A 427-nucleotide genomic window follows, 5' to 3' on the forward strand; every position below is an offset into this window, starting at 1 on the left:
TACAAGTGCATGAACAATGAACAGGAATTATTTACAAATGAATAATACAGTACCAATGCAATAATGAATGGCTACAACATGAACACAGGATTTAGGAAACTTTTGTACACGTAGCGATGTATTATAGACTGTTAATTTTAATATATAAAACAATCTATGCAATGTATACAGTCCATTCAAGGCAGAGAAATGCGGGACTGTTGTGCAAATCAACGTTAACGTTAGCGATTAGCGTTAGCGATTAGCATTAGCGATTAGCGTTAGCATTGCAAGCTAGCGATTTTTAAAAAGTTTCAGTTAGGAACATGATTGCAAGTATATATGTACAGGACTGTATAGACCACAAAACAAGACTGTCGTTATTTTTAAATCAATTATTTAAGCCAAAAACACTTACATTTATGGGTCTCTCTGGTCGATGCGGCAG

The 427-nt window shown here is 34.7% G+C and overlaps 1 protein-coding gene across 1 annotated transcript in view; it reads right to left on the bottom strand.

The window, feature by feature from the left end:
• The window catches only part of LOC116686221 (MAGUK p55 subfamily member 4), a gene marked incomplete at its 5' end in the record, with an annotated part of 44,133 nt that overhangs the window by 26,350 nt on the left and 17,356 nt on the right, over nucleotides 1-427 (bottom strand).

Source organism: Etheostoma spectabile, unplaced genomic scaffold (genome assembly GCF_008692095.1).
Source record: "Etheostoma spectabile isolate EspeVRDwgs_2016 unplaced genomic scaffold, UIUC_Espe_1.0 scaffold333, whole genome shotgun sequence".
Lineage (NCBI taxonomy): Eukaryota > Metazoa > Chordata > Actinopteri > Perciformes > Percidae > Etheostoma > Etheostoma spectabile.